Source organism: Sceloporus undulatus, chromosome 2, assembly GCF_019175285.1.
Source record: "Sceloporus undulatus isolate JIND9_A2432 ecotype Alabama chromosome 2, SceUnd_v1.1, whole genome shotgun sequence".
Classification (NCBI taxonomy): Eukaryota; Metazoa; Chordata; class Lepidosauria; order Squamata; family Phrynosomatidae; genus Sceloporus; species Sceloporus undulatus.
Genome location: NC_056523.1, coordinates 42655741 through 42671628, shown reverse-complemented (window position 1 = coordinate 42671628; position 15888 = coordinate 42655741).

Genomic DNA, 15888 nt, shown 5'->3' with positions numbered 1-15888 from the left:
GATGATGATGATGATGATGATGATGATGATGATGATGATGATGATGATGATGATGATGATATTGAGTCAGACTATTGTTCTGACTGACAGTGGCTATTTGGGTATCTGGTAGGATTCTTTTCCACCCTACCCACAATGATGGGATTCAACCTGGGCCATTTTACATACAAAGCATGAGCTGTACGATGTGCTATGGTCCTTCTCAGTCTCACAATTTAATTCTGACGGCATATACAGTACTTGCAATTTATCAATAGTACACAGTTTGATTGGGGCCATTCTGTCATCTTATTTTTATTGAGAACTTGGACAAATGACTTCTTCCATGATGAGTGAATTAACCACAGCAAACAGAAAGGGATAAAAAGAAGAACTGTAATTTGTAAATATCATTTCCACATTGGGGTGCCAGGTGAAATAGAGAAATAAGCACATCCTTCATTTAGAGCAAAAACTATGGAGTGATAGTATATTGGTCTAAATCTTTTCATTGCAGGCTTTAAAGAACATTATTATCTTTAAATGAGGAATGAAACATCCTGTGCACCCAGAGATAAGTGATTGATCTGGCCTATTCATTTGATTTACAGGTATGAGAAATTCATATACCACTCTCACTGTAATTTGTAGAGGTGTGTAACCCTCATATTTTCATGACTACAAAGTCATAAAGAAGAGGAGCTCAACCTGCCTATTATTCTTTGATGTCTATAACTACTTTTGGAAAACTTCAAAAATGTCTGTCAGTGTATATCTTTTGTTGGTAGAATAGATGAGAAATTGAATTCTGAAATAGGAAATTATCCAGGCAAAGTAAAGAAACTGCATTAGCAACAGTAACAACTGGTTTCTTTGTCACTACTGTATTCCCCTTTTAATCCATGTCAATGTATGCTTAACTCATTGGTTCTGATCAGTACATTTACAGCATAATTAATTATGCATATGGTGTTGCATCTTTAGCATTTGGTATCATTTTTTAAAAAACACTTTGTAAAAAACCCCACACACATAGGGGCTATATATACGGTTGGTAAAACACTGCCCCTCTTTGCTGCGTATCATTCCCAGAGCAGCCAAACCATGCAGGAATGATATGCAGCCAAGAAGAAGCTGCCTAGAGCAGCTTCTTCCTTGCGGCATCATAAGGGCTGCGACGGAGCCCTATGATGCCACTTCCTGTACGTGACGTGCGGACACTACATATTGCATACATCCCCATGGGAGGCTGTCATGATGGTGGCGGTAGCACTTCTAGGGTTCCAGAGCATGCAGTTGCTGTGTTGTCCAGAACCCTAGAATCGGTGCCGCCATGCCGCTTCCTGCCCGTGTGTACCAGGCCATAAACTACCAGTTGTTCATATCAGCTCTGCAGATCTTTATTATATATTCAATTCCTTATTTATCTTTATAATGAAAGAGCTAGTAGGAACTTTCCTTTGGTGCAGTTAAACATGACTGCAAGGGGCTATCTTTCTGAAGCCAGTCTTTAAAAAATGATGAACAACCTGTTGTGGAGCAGCATGAAGAGATCAACAGGAAGAAAAATACAAAGGTGTAGATGAGACATGCAAAATGTGATAAGGACAGATTCCAGAATGGTCCTGGGAAGTTGAACTGAAACTACAGGCTCAGATTCTAAGTGTCTGGAAATACCCTGAAGCAAAAGACTTATGTTTTAGCTGCCAGGAAAAGAATCTGTTCCCTGTCTTGAAGGGGTGGGAAAAGGAGAAAATAATTCCAGCACAAATAGCAGTAAGCATGACAGATATTCAGCCTTAAGGAGGCATGATTACATTGTTACATGTTTCGTAAAAAGTATAAAAGGAAATGCACAAGAATATCATGACAAAGCACAGTCCAAAGGGCAGTGAGACATTCGATTTCCAAACATCCCTGCCCTGGTCTAATTCAAGTGGTCATGTCTGCACATGCTCAAAGGACAGATGTTATGTGTAGATATCCAACATAAAACTGGTGTCTGAATCCACCCATATTCCTAATCGCAGCATAATCTTAACCAACCAAGATGCTATCGCTCCATCCTATAGAATACTGGGATCTGTAGTCTTTCCAACATCCTAGGCCAAAAGGGGTTTCAATTTACTTTACCCAGGGTGCATTTACACTGTAGAAATAATTCAGTTTGGCATCACTTTAGTGTTGTAGCTTCAGCCTATGGAATCCAGGGGTCTGTAGTTTTACAGGATTTTTAGTCTTCACTGTCAAAGAGTGTGGGTGCCTCACAAGACCACAAATCCCAGGATTCTGTAGGATGGAGCAACTGGAGTTAAAATGGTGCAAGCTGCACTATTTCTACGGTGCAGAGGTACACTTAGTGTTCACTCAGCCGAAGTGTTTTAACTTGATTTCCACCCCCAGCTCTTCTCATTTTCTCTCACAATGGAGCCAAAGGGAGACCCATTGCAAAAGCAGTAAAGGGCCATACTTTCCACTGCACCTCATGCTGTGTCCCTATCCACCTTTCCTGTCCAGGTGTCCAGGAGTTCTCTCAAATTCAATCAACATTTTGTCACTCTGGATTTAAAGCCATCAGACAATCTGGCCCCTTTTGTCAATTCCATGGAGAAACCATCAAAATCTTTGTTAGACTGTATGGTAACATTGTATGGTAAGACCCGAGCGAATTGTGATGGAGTGAGCTCCCGTCACTAGTCCCAGCTTCTGCCAACCTAGCAGTTTGAAAGCATGTCAAAATGCAAGTAGATAAATAGCTACCACTTCAGTGGGAAGGCTACAGTGATCTGTGCAGTCCTGCTGGCTACATGATCCAGAGTAGTCTTTGACAACACTGGCTCCTCGGCTTCATAATGGAGATGAGCACTGCCCCCTACAGTTGGACACAGCTTTACAATCATGTTAAAGGAGAAACTCTTTACCTTTACTTTATGGTAACATGAAGTACCCCTTGAGGGTATGAAACAGGATATAAATATCCACCCGACATAGCCATTTTGCTCAGACCATGGGACTTGCTCATTCTCTCTGTGTACCCGAAAGTCACTCTCTGTTTTTCATAGGCTTCAGGACTGGAAATTATCGCTCCTCTATCTCCTGATATCTCTCTATCCAACCTTCCACATCTTTCTTTCTGTTAACCATGTATGGTTCAAGGAAACACAGACAATGCTGGTGGGGACCTCCAATTTCCCTCCCACCATTCAGGATAACCTTGGCCCTGAGTAACTTTGTGCTGACATACTAGCATAATGGGGTACGGCTTTGGATCTGGTGTAATTCAGCTTTTCTTTTGTTCTACTCTTTTCCCATTCCTTTTAAAATTCTTCTGACAGTTAATCTAAGCCAACAGAGCAGTTGTGCCAGCAGAACCATCTGTTGACCAGTCCCTGAGATCAGCTGGCAGAAGCGGGTTATACAGGCAGCCACAAAAGAGTTCTGGCTATTCCTGCTCTACCTACAATAAGTTAAGACTCCACTGCTCCTCCAACTGTTGCCACTCGTGCCAGAATTTCTTGCCAATGGTAAGATTAGGTGATAGATATGGGAGAGAGGGAGACAGACAGATTATTTATATTCCATATTTTTCCAGAACTGGGACTCAAGGTGGCTCTGAACTTGATTGTTATTTTTTAAAAACACAAATAAAATATGGTATTCAAGCAGAATTGACCAAGTTACCATACAGCTAAATTAAAAACACAGTAAAATTAAAAACAGTTTGAAACATTTTTCAGCCATTACAGCTGGAGATTTATTAAGAAAGGAAACTGCATAAAGGCATGCATATATATAAGAATGAAATACTTTATCTAGCTCATTATAAACTTGACAGATTTGTTTTGGTGCCTTTCATGAGCTAAGCTACACAGAATGTCAAAGATATGGCTGAGCCTTTCTTTTAATAAATTATAGGTACATTTGTGACCCACATACTTTCAGAGGCCCACATACTTTCTTCTAGAGGAAAGAAAGAGACTGTGCTACATATGAAGGCTTAAATCTAAGAGCAGTGCACTGGTATTACTGGTCAGGGGGGAAAGCACTAACTCTCTGCAGGACCTTGCAAGTTAAAGGTTTTTAAAATGGGCAGGTAACCAGAGTGAAACCAAGTGAGAATAATGTAGAAGAACAAGCTGATTTTGCAGCAAAAACAATTATTTTTTTTTATTTTTTAAAAAACAAAAAAGCAGTAGAAACCAACAGAACCGTCTATAGTCAAAGCAAGCTGTTTCTCAAAATAAAGGGGCGGGGGGGGGGAGCTAAAACCTCTTCTCTGAAACAACCTAAGGGAACTAGAGCTAAGTTTAAGGTGCTAAAGGCTAAAGGTACTAAAGGCTAAAACACACATATGGATTTTCTCAACCTTCAGTGTGAAAATGAATGGAGATTAGAACAGGGAAGCAGGCCTCAGAGAGCAGGTCTGAGAGAGAACAGCAGGTCTAAGAGATGGCGGGAGCAGGTCAAAGAGAATGAGAGGTTCTGTGTATCTGTCTTCTGATTATTATTATTATTATTATTATTATTATTAACCTTTATTTATAAAGTGCTGTAAATTTACACAGCGCTGTACATACAATCTTTTTAATTGGACGGTTCCCTGCCCTCAGGCTTACAATCTAAAAAGACGCAACACAAAAGGAGAAGGGAATGGTGGTGGGGAAGGGGCCTTTCTAGTAGGATAATACATATAAAATACATAGCAATACAGGAAATGATTCAATAAAACAGACAACAAAAGAACATCAAATAGCAAGTGACAGTTATGCAATGCCTGGGAACGCTTCTCTGAACAGGATGGTCTTCATTTGATCTTTTCCTATGTTGGAGGGTGGTCTCCTAAGAGTGAAGGGAACATCTCTGGGTGGTGCAAAACATGAGTTGCAAAAGGACAAAGGTGAAGTACCCTTTGGGATATAAAAATGACTCTTCAGTGGTCCTAGCAGGATTGAACAATGGGGTTGAGTTCACAGGACAGAGCCAATCAGTACATATATTTACCTTCTTTGAAATCCAGATAGGTTTCTCAACTTCCCTGAAGGCTGCAAGATGCCACCGTCAGCCCTACCTGCCCAGTGTGTTTTCTGAACAATTTGTGCAGACTTTGGCAATAGACAAGCTTTCTTGTCTTATGCATCAAAGTCTAATATTCATATTTATTGAGCATAAAGTGTAACACTGGAACAGATCAATTGAAACGGAAACTTGGTAAGTCAACAATTATGAACATTCCTCTGTATTAGTGGATTTACTCAAGCTAAGAATAACAATTTGAATGAAGCTTACATAGTTAACATATCATGTATCATAAAGTGGCCTAAATTCTGATGTTAGTACCAACTAAAGTAGAACAACTGAATCAAGTGGATTTAGCTACATATAGATTCAGCAATTGAATCAATGGGTCTACTCCAACTGGCACTAACCAACAGCATTGCAGCCTTTCAATTTCGTTTGCACTTGTTCCAGGGAAAGCCAGCCTCCAAATTCCTTTTTTTTAAAATATTGTTTTTTTTTTTACATGACAAAAAATACAACATAGATTACATACATGAAACACGAGACAAAGAAAAAAAGGAGAGATAGAAAAAATACGATATATAGAACTTACAAATATAGAAATCATTAAAAATCATTAAAAACACTAAGACATGATATCTTGATTACATGTTTAGCAATAATTTACAAAATGAATGTGTATTTCAATACTGTTCAACTTAATTACTAACTTACAACCGAGAGAAGCTTTCCTTCCTGTTACTCCAATTAATCCATTTCTGACATCGTATTTGGTATTATTGTTTTGTCATTTTGAGTAAAACCTTTACATTATAACAAAGGTCAAACTAATAATAATAACAGAAAGATATATTCAATCTTCAACAATTACAACAATTGCAAGCCTTGCTGTTTCACTGTTAAATCTTATATAAAATTTAGTTTTATACAGTTTAAATGAGAAAAAAAGACAGTGTATCCAATGTATGGATAAAATGTATCCAAATTCCTGACAGTTTTCTTTCCTCATGAAATCTGTTTCATTTTTGTAAACCCTTGTTCTCACAACACCTTAAAATTTATATTGAATTTCTTTCAATGGTATTTTTGAGTTTAACATTATTATGGAAAGCTGGCCAAGGCTGCTTTTGTGTGTCATTCTGTTACATTTCTCTGTTATTCTGCAGATTCCCTGCCAGCCCACACTTCCCTAATCTGGAAAAAAAGCCATTTGAGAGATAAGTTACTTCATGACATCTTCCCCTAGGGCCTAGGCTTTAACTAAAGTGTGGGAAGAGGATGCCAGAGAGATGTCTAAACTAACAAAGACAGGGCTCACATGCTCTCCATGGCCACCTTGTAAGTAAGTTAAGCACAAAAATGCCAAGGCACACATTGTGTTTCCTGGCTGTTCCCTGAAAATCCATCGTTCTTTTTAAGCTGCAAAGCTAGCATGCAAGCCAGTGGAAGTCCAAGAGCCAGAGCAACATACAATAGGCAGCTATTTCTCAGGGGCACCGTTTGTTATTCCTTTTACACTTTTTTGGCAAATTTGAAATGCTTATTTGAAAACCTTATGGTACAATGCTTTTCTGAATCAGCTGTTCATAGCCCACTTGGGCTGCATCAAGAAGTAGGAGTGCCACCTGCTGGCCAAACATGTGGATGCAATACCTTTATATTTCACATTTTGCAAACTATACTGACCCCTTCAGACATTTTCAAAGGTGTAGCTTTTCACCACCAGGGCAAATGCTTTTGGACTTCAGAAAATGAAGAACTTGGTATGCACTGAATAGTGCCTTGCCACTGACTCAAACCAATATTTTCATAATCACACAAATGTGAATCCAAAGACCTACCATATAATTTTGCATCGATGTTGTACAGTGTTCTAGGTTTTATTGGGAAAATATTCTTCAACTATTAAGTATTAAACCATGGATCTGTTTGGTGAATTGTGTTCACATGAGGATGCTATTAGGTTATTTTATTTTAAGCATTTCAATTATATAATTGCCTTACAGTAAAACCTATAAAAACATAGTAAAACTCATAGAAGAGTAATCAGTAAATATCAATAAAACTGCAAGACTTAAGTAGAATGTTAAAACCTTACTATGCAATCTTGTGCTCACTTCCTCAAGAGAAACTTCCCCTGAACAATGTAGCATTTTCGTTGACTAAATATACACAGGGTTGGTCAGTGGATGCTTTCACTGTCCTTTTCATACTCCACTGTCTTACCAAAATGTTTAATAATAAAAATAGTAATAATAATAAGATTTAATTATATTTCCCACCTCTCCCTATGGACTGAGGTGGGATTACAACAAATAAAAATACCAAAACACAATAAAAAGTTACATTAACACTTAATCCTCCCATCCTTAAAATAATAAAGTTTCAACAATTAAAATAGTTACATCTATAGCATAATCTAAAATAATCAAAATTGGATGGACCGTTAAAGGCGGATGGGGCTATCCTTCTTCAAGAGGTCAGTCTGGGAAGGCCTGCCGGAAGAGATCCATCTTGACAGCCTTCTTGAAGGCATCTAGGGTGGTAATAAAATGGATCTCCTCCGGCAGGTCATTCCACAGTTTCAGAGCAGCAGAAAAAAAGGTCCTCTGGGAAATTGACACTAATCTGGTCTTCTGTGGCTGGAGTAGATTCTTCCCAGAAGATCTGAGAGTGTTGGTTGGATTATATAGGGAGAGGCATTCCCACAAGTAACCTGGACCCAAGCCATGTAGGGTTTTAAAGGTGATGACAAACACCTTGTACTGTGCCTGGAAGCTGATTGGCAGCCAGTGAAGGGTTTTTAGAACAGGGGTTATATGGTCAAACCTGGATTTGCCAGTGACCAGTCTGGCTGCCATGTTTTGGACTAACTGAAGCTTCCAATGTAGAGTGTGTTGCAGAAATTACCAGTGCATGTACCACCACTTCTAGGTCCCCCTGGTTCAGGTAGGTTTGCAGCTGGCCTGTCAACTGAAGTTGATAACAAGCACTCCTGGCCTTTGCAGCTATCTGAGATGACAACTGAAAGGACGAGTCCAGGAGCACTCCCAAGCTGTGAACGCAGTGCTTTAGGGGAAGTGTGACCCCATCCAGGACTGGTTGGTAAGTCTCCAACCCAGGCTTTTGGGTTCCTATAGTGAGTACCTCCATTTTTCCAGCATTCAATTTGAGTCTGTTTTTCCTTATCCAGTCCATTACCGACTCAAGACTGTCATTCAGAGGAGAGATGCCTTCCTTAGTCACTGCAGCAGTCCAAGACAGGAAGAACCATATGTGGGTGTCTACTGATAACACCCCACCCCATGTCTCCAGATGATCTTGCCCACCAGCTTCATGTAAGTGTTAAATAGCACAGGAGACAGAATAGAACCCTGAGGGACACCCGATTTTAACTCTCTTTTAGAAGAGTAATGTCTCCCAGCATCAACATCTGGAATCTGCCCGAGAGATAGGAATGGAACCACTGGAGCACAGTGCCCCCGATTCCCAATTCCCTCAAGCGTTCCAGAAGGATACCATAGCGTCCAGACGTGGCGTGGTGGAAGTGACACCACGAGTACGCGCCTTGCGCCTCAAGGCACCACTTCCGGGGGCTGAAAGGGAACGCCATTTCGGCGCTCCTTTTTAGCTGCGCCGGGAAGCCTCTCGGTCTGGCCGCTGGGGCTTCTCGGCATAGCTATTGGTTGGAGCTGAACCTGTGGTGACATTCTCCACTATGTAAATATGGGTATAAATTACATTACATTTGGACATAAAAATACACAAGGCAATTTTAACAATAAAATCCAGAGTCAAAAAAATAAATTTCTTTTAATTGTTTCTTTATGGGATAAGATAAAAGAGCTGAAACACAGGAAAATTTAACATCCTTTTCTCTCTCTCTCTTCTTTTTTTTACTTTATTCATACTCATACATCAAAAGTTTAGAAAACTACTTTTTGAAATGACAACTTCCAGAAGGTCTCAGCCAGAATATGTGGCACAACAGTGTTTCTCTTGTAATGAGCAGCTAGATGCCAACAGAGAGTACTCAGGTAAGATATCAGAGAAATACTATTGCTCCTGAGCAACAGTTCTTACCATCAAAAGGCTCCTCCGCCCCTGCCTTGCATCCATTGTTAAAGCAGGCATTTTGAGGAGAACTGAGGAGACTTGGTTGAGGAGGAATTGAGGAGGCTTTGTGGAGGGAAGCTGAAACCGAGTTGCAGAGTCTCAGCATTGTTAAGACAGGCATCTTGTCTGTGTCTCTTAGCCTGGCCCTGCAGCCTAAGGCACAACAGAGTCCTGCTTTTCTACTGAATCCAGATGTAATGGATGAAGGACCAAGAAAAGGTACTATGCATTGGCCTTGGAAAGCTGTGGCCAGAACAGCATATTTGTTCTGTAAATAAATTTTAAAAAAGGAATACCTGTTGAGTAGAATCCCATGAAGCCAGCTTTGGCTAAGTGTTGAGAGTTCTTCAGGCTCTGTGGTTTTTTATGACAGTTTGTTCTGCATTCTGGTCAGCCAAATACGTGTTCAGAAAATACAAGGGATGCTGCCATTTCAGTCATAATGGCAGGAGGAGATATGGCAGCAGAGGTAAAACAAGCCAATGGAGGAAGAGGGGAGACAGACTTCTTGTGGCTGTTCCATCCTGATTCACCATCCAACCAACAGATTCCGAGCTAATTTATAGAACCCAATTAAACCACAAAGTACTGCTGCTTAACATCATGTCTGTGACTAGGACAGGCTGCATGATCCAGAACTTGATCCTGCATAAGCAAGCTAATTTTGCATGTATAACTGAAACCTGGTTAACTGAAGAAGGGGTGTCAACATTGTGCTCACCAAGTTTTCTGGCGCAGCAGCAGTCAAGATCCAATGGGCAGGGAGAAGGAATGTCAGTGATTTATAGTGTGTCAATTCCTCTACTGAGGTAGCCTGTCTGACAATGTCCAACGTTTGAGTGTATACACTTGGCAATGGAGCAATGAGATATGACAGGGATCATACTGATGTACCGTACACCCCTTTACCCATCTGCTTCCCTGCCAGAGTTGCTGGGGGTGATCTCAGAAGTGGGGTTAAACTCCCTCAAACATATTGGGTTGGGAAAATGTAAACATCCATGCTGAGCCACCCTCATCAGAGCCAGCTCAGGTTTTTATAGCTTTCATGGAAACCATGGGTCTATCTCAGTTAATATCTAGGCATACAGCACATGTAACAGTCCACACTCTTGATCTGGTTTTTGGTAGTCAGGATGATGGTGCTCTGGGGGTGGAGGTTGAAAGAACCCTGTTGTCATGGACATATTGCTACCAGATAAGGTTTAGACTTGTTGGGAATCCTAAGCTCTGAGGGGTAAAAGACCCATTAAAATGGTTTGACCCCAGAGACCAGAGATGAATCCAAAAGGGTTCTTGAATGAGTGAGTCCCTATTGGTCCTGAATCTTTTAGCAGCATTTGAGAGGATTGACCATAGTATCCTTTTGTGTCTTCTGGCTAATATGAGGCTTGGGGGATTACTCTGCAGTGGTTCTGGTCTTTCTGGGCTGAGTGTTCTCAAAGGGTGGTGCTGGGGGACTGCTGTTCAGCCTCTTGGCCTGTGAGGTTCCATGGGGTCAATACTGTACTGTCTGCCCCCTATATGAAGCTGCTGTGAGAGGCCATCCTGAGCTTTAGGGTTGGATGTTATCAGTATGCTGATAACACCCAGGTCTATCTCTCCTTTACATCCGATGCCAAGGATGCTGTGGTAGCGCTGAATCATTGTCTGGATGCAGTAAAGGACTGGATGCAAGTGAATAGATGAAGGCTTAATCCAGACAAGTGGTGCTGGTGATTAGGAAAGCAATCTGGGATTGGAGTCACAATCAGTTCTGGATGGAGTTGCTGTCCCTCGGAAAGATCAGGTTCATACCCATGGGTGCTCTTTTAGCCAGCTCTGCTCCTGGAAAGCCAGGCTGCTTTGATGGCCAGGAGAGCCTTTGCTCAGCTGGTGCACCAACTATGCCCCTTCTTGGGGAAGGCAGACCTGACCACAGTGGTTCATGCTTTAGTGACCTCTTGATTAGACTACTGTAGTGTATTCTATGTAGAACTACACTTGACAATTGTTTGAAAGCTGCAGCTAATGCAAAATGCAACAGCCAAACAGGTGTCAAATATGCATTTTAGCAACAAGTCCTGCAAGAATTACACTGGCTTCCAATTTGGTTTTGAGCTCAATTCAAGGTGCTAGTATTGACCTACAGAGCCCAAAGTGACTTGGGGCAAAGACATATCAAAGACTGCCTTTATCCATACAACCCTGTAAGAAATTTGAGATCTTCAGAGGAGGCCCTGCTCATGAATTTAGTTTGGTCAATACACCTAACAGTTTTTCTCTGTAGTAGTGACTCAGCTGGAGAACTCCTACCAAAGGAAATTAGGCTGGTCCCCATCTCTTTTAAATTTCTATCAGGCCAAAATAGTGCTGTTCCACATGACATTCTGTATTTGAAAATACTGTACTATTTTAACTGTTTGAAAACTGGATTCAAGAATTATTTTTAGATTGTTTTTAGGAGTTTTTAAAAAGTTTTAATGTGTTTTTTTTTAAAAATTCTCTTTGATGATGGAGGTAGCATACAACCATCCTGACTTAGATGGTCATTGATAGCTTTATCATGCTATCAATGTATGTATCTTCTAAATGGTCTTAAAGTTAGTGGCAATCGCCACTTAACACAATGTGTTTTCTCAATATAATGCTTATTAATAATCTTTCAGGGACATATTCCTTAGTGGCATGTAAAATCACAGGCTGTGACAGTTCTGTTTAACCACAAGAGAGATGTGAATTGGTTCTCCTCTCATTTTTTTTGTATTCATAAAAAGAAAAGAAAGAAAGAAAATGTGTTCAACAGTCTGAAATAATGTGACTTGTGGGAATGTAGTGCAGTAATTTAAATCAGTGTCTCTATAGAATTGCACTGTTGAGCTCTTTTGTAATTAGTTAAATTATAAACATGCTTGTCATCTAATCTAGTCTCGAAGCAGTGACAAACATAACAGCTCTTTGTTATACAGTCTTAAGTCAGACTGTAAAGCATCAGGAATACCTTATGTCTGATAGTACAATCTCTTATTAATAGGTCTGTTTACTGTTACAATTTGTTTCATGTTTCAACACATATGCAAGCTCAAACTATTGTTGTTAATTAGCCATAATACATATTACAGATTTCTTACTAAGAGGGAGAAAGAAAATACTGAAAGAACCTGAGCTCCAGGTACTGAATGAACATCATTGGCCCAGTACAGACTGGTGCTTTTTGTAGGGCTGGGCATCCGCATGCGCCCAGCCCTACAATCGCCATGCAGGCGCCATGGTTGCATGCACCCATCCATACGGGGCACACAACAATGATGTCTGCGTAGTGTGGCACCCAAATACTGCTGTGCTGCATGGATGTCATCGTTGTGCACGAGTGCAGCAATGGCGCCCCATGCACAGAGGAAAAAGAACCCACCCGGAGAACAGAAAAATAGAGAGAGAGAAAGCAAATAAGTCTGTCTCATCAACTAACTCAGCATTTCCACCAAAATGGAAATCATGAGAAAAGTAGATGCTGCAGAAAGAAACCAATCTCTGGACTGGTTTGGTTCCAGGACCACCTGTGGATAACAAAATCTCTGGATGCTCCAGTCCCATTAAATACAGTGGCATATTAAAATGGTGTCCCTTATATAAAATGGCAAAATGAAGGTTTGCTTTTTGTAATTTGTATATCTTTCAAATATTTTCAAACTGTGGATGCTTGAATCCATGGATGGAAAATCCATGGATATGTAGGGTTGACTGTATACATAATGTTAGTTCTGAATAACAAATTGCTGAAAAATGTTGAACTGCTCTTCTTTTTTGTGGTGTAGGAATCTATTTCTGTTCTTTCCATGTTATTTTTGCTTCTAGTACAATCTTTTTCAATAAAGAAGTAATATACAGAGACACAGCTACTTCATTTATTTTTAAACTATTATCTACATTAAATATATAGAGACTCTTCGGTATATTCCCCCATTGTCATAGCAAAATGGTAATTATTAATATAGCAGTGAGAGAACATACAGAAGAATTTCAGTGAACACACAGAGAGAATTTGCATCCCTTCTACTTTGTAACCCCTTCTCAGTGTAGGCTAAATACCACCAAATCTTAGGAGCAGCTGAACTCTGATCCATTATGTACTTTCCCCATTTTCCCACAGCCCTTTGAGAGTCCTAGAACAAAGACAAATCAAAGTTTGCAAACAAAGACAAACCAGAGTTGTACAAGTGGCACATTTCTGTTGACAGACAGAAATTCATTGGACTACCTTGGGGATAGTCTTGTTTTCTCAGTCAGGTCCACTTCACAGGGTTATAGTGGGGATGAAGTGGATGATTTCCTCAGAAATCAAACTCAAATATATGTACAGGAAATCCCTGCTTATCTGATAGGTTACAGACTGGAGGACTGTCAAAAAGTGGAATTTGTTGAAAAGTGAAACCCAATCTTTTTTTAGATTGCAAGTACAAGACTGAACACTAAATGGACCCAAGTCAGCTTGAGAGTGAGAAACTTGTTGAGTCAACTGAGAGAGGAAAAAAAGAGCAGCAGTGATGAAAAGAGGAGATCATGGGTTGAAAGTGCAGTACAGTGGAACCTTGCCATACGCGGGGGATCCGTTCCGGATCCTGCCGCGTATGGCGATTTCCGCCTATGCTCGAGCCCCATTGTAAACAATGGGGCTCGTGCACGGCGGCACGGCAGCGCGCGAGGTGCAACGGGTGCGCGCACCCATTCAATTGAATGGGACGTGCCGCCCCTTCCGCCCCTCACGCGCCGGCGGCTTTGAGCGCCTATGCTCAAAGCCGCCTATAAAAAGACCGCGTATGCGGAGGCTCCACTGTACATAGCTATAATTTTGATTTGTCAAATTATCAAAACTTTAAAAGATGAGCCATTGAAAATAGGAGGATGCCTGTATGATGTCAGGTGAAAAATCCTTGTATATTGAAATCACAACTGTAGCAGCACATAATATATGGAAAAGGCTACAGTGTGATGCTGGTGAATCTCCAGTACCACTGGGCCCCAGTTGCCACCCAGTAGCATTTGCACTGTAAATGCCCAGCACTCCACATTGGGCAATGGTCTTCTCCAGGAAACACATGGCTTCTTCCCTTCCGTCCGTCTTTGCTCAGCAACATCCACAAAACATTGTTCTCTGTTTCCCTGCATTTGCGCATGACTGCATTGAGAAATTATGGTAATCTGCAGAGGGGGGAAAAAGCCAGTGTTCTAACATCAAATTCATGCTTACACATCCACAGAGCGGTTAGCTAAATATCCGGCTACCATTTCACTAGGCAGTTATGTGTGCAAAATGCTGATGTATATATTTGGCAGGCCAAAAATATTTTCTACAGCACATTGAGTACAATGGTAGAATCTCCTCCCCAATTAGTTATTCTGATCTACATTGTTTTAGAAAGAGGCTGAAAAGCTATCTTTCTTATGTCAAATGACAGAACAATAAAAGTACTGAGGCTGTGAGAAGAAAAAGCCTCATGCTTAGAAAAAAGAGTCAACCCGACAACCAAATAAACACTTTACTAATTTCACTTAATTTCCTGTGTAAGTAAACTATGAATAGAACATACTACAGTCGGCCCTTCTTATGCACAGTTTTTTTATACATGGATTCAAGCATCCACGGTTTGAAAATGTTCTAAAAAAGTATAAATTTCAAATATCAAACCTTGATTTTCCATTTTTTTATAAGGGACACCATTTTTCTATGTCATTATATTTAATGGGACTTGAGCATCCACGGATTTTGTTATCCACAGGGGATCTTGGAACCAAATCCCAGCATATAACAACATATAACAACAGCATATAATTACATAAAAGGCAGTCCCATGAGGAAATGTATGTTGATTTCTCTGTTTCCTCAGAATATACAAATCATAATTTTTCTTTGCAGATTTCTATCAGTGGTATCAGCTAAAATTTGTTTTGGAAACCCCTGAGCAATTGAGTAGAGTGTTTCAGATTCTGGGCCAGATCAGACTGGCTGGAAAAGCTGGCTTCTGGGCAGCTTGGGGGCATGGTGTTTTGATGCTGCAAGCCCCCCAAACACCTAGAAGTTGCTCAGCCAACAAGAAGGAGGCAGGTTCAAGATGCCCCAAGATGCATTTTGAAGCCCCATGCCAACAGAGCACTTGGAGGTTGCGTTAGGGCCACCTAAGGTGGTCCAAAACTGACCCAAATGGGAACAGATCTTTTCCTCTCCTATTTTGGGCCAGTGGCAGAGGGCACCTTCAGGACCACAGTGTGTTTGCCACGGTCTTCAACAGGAGCTACTTCAATCTGCCCCTTTATGTCAGTCTGTTCTAGTCCTCTGTTTCACTACTAATTCAGTAACATTTCCACTGGGATATATGGAAGTTTCTGCCCCTGGAGTGACATCCTTCCAATTTTTGGTTTTATTTTGTTAAATACTGAGTGACAGTTATTGTCAGGTCAGCGTCAGCCATTTAAACTATACTACCAATAAACTCTTTTCTTAGTCATACTAACAAGGCAAAAATGGTACAAAATGCTAAATGAGTAAGATGATGAAATATCACAGATGAACAACTCATGCAGCAGTACACTATGAGACTTATTTTTCCATTTTGGCCCCAGTACTTTGATTTAACTTGATTAGTTAAATCAAAGTATAGGGGCCAGAAAAGGAATATAAAATCACATGAGTACTATCTGCGTGAATTGTTCATCTGTTACATTCCCATCACCTCATTCATTTAGCATTTTGTGGGCACTAGGGACCATATTGCAAAATACAATGTTAATGGAGTGTAC